Genomic DNA, 1,428 nt, shown 5'->3' with positions numbered 1-1,428 from the left:
TAGGGCTCTGTGTCTAGAAGAGTACAAAACTGAGATCAGCACACCATAGAAATTTGATTTTGATTCTTTTCCAATACTATGAGCTTACCTGAGCCCCAGATCCAAACCAAACGCATTTACATAATATATTCTCTGATTCTACGTGTCATATGCGGCTTTAGCTACCCTTCAGGCACCCTTTAACGTACTTTGGATGTTTCAAATGCCAGTGGTTGGGCCACTTTCTATATTGCTGTTTAAAAACACTTAGTTTAAATCTGGTTTTGCTGTGATTGCAGATAAAGATGCCTGAAGAGTAATTTATGCCTTAGAACTAACTCTTAAGTTCTGGGATCTAAGTAAACTCAATGTTTTGGAACAGGAATGAAGGTTCAAAATTAACTGCAATGGTGTTCTGACCTCACTGTTGCACTCTTTTAATACAGGGCACTAGGATTGAGTGCAAAGAGAATGAAACTATGTAAGACCAGTATTTAAATGAGAGAAACAGGCCAAGCTGGAATTTCTCTGAGATGTTTGTAAAATGTGACAAGCACCACCCATTACTATCTTTGTGATTTAACTTGAATGAAGTTTTACTCACTTCACAAACTAAGAATAGTTTATAACTTATCAAAAGTCATTGACCATTACTACATGAGCAAACATATCTAAAGACATTTGTCTTAGGAAATAGGTGAACAAAGCCCTTTTGACAAGTCCCCAGGGCTTTAATGTATGGCTCTTGTGCATGAATACATGTATGAAACTGAACATGCCATCTTCAGCTTTAAACAAAATAACTGTCAATAATCATGGAACAAGTTATTGACTGATTTGGCTTGGTCTTGTTATATTGAAAGTAACAAAAGTGGGGCTTCATGAAAACTGTCAGGGTGTGCATCAAAACCATCCATCCTATGTAATGCCACGTTTTTTGTAATCACGCAACTAGAGCACCAAAATCGGAGTCGGAAAGTCCGTTTGAATTGAAAATACCAACATCAAATGCAGGTCAGTGCTGTCAGATGGCGGTTTAGCCCGCCAGATATTGCTACTTCTGGCGTGTTTAGATTCTGTAGGGGGGGGAGATTTTTCTTTTGGCGGGGAAGATAAATGTGGCGGTTTTCTGGCGTTTTTGAACCTTGTGCGGCAAGAACATTTTCAACATTGACGGATAGGTTGATTTAGGTGGGTTAGTGGCGCTTTTGATTTACATTAGGCGTTTTTTGACCCAAGTATCAAAGGGATTGGCTTATTTTTCCAACGCTTTGAGGATGTTTTGCAAGAATGCAAGTTGTGCCTTGGCAATTTTATCTCATCGCACTTTCAGTTTCATACTTCAGAGCAATTGATGAATTTACAGCACATTTTTGGGCGCAAATTGACGCGTTTGAATTGTGAATCATGGATCACTTGAATGATCATCATTTCATCTCTCTAGAAATA

This window comes from Tigriopus californicus, chromosome 8 (assembly GCF_007210705.1).
Source record: "Tigriopus californicus strain San Diego chromosome 8, Tcal_SD_v2.1, whole genome shotgun sequence".
Taxonomy (NCBI): Eukaryota; Metazoa; Arthropoda; class Copepoda; order Harpacticoida; family Harpacticidae; genus Tigriopus; species Tigriopus californicus.
The sequence above is the reverse complement of the archived record's forward strand: the minus strand, read 5'-3'. Positions refer to the sequence as shown.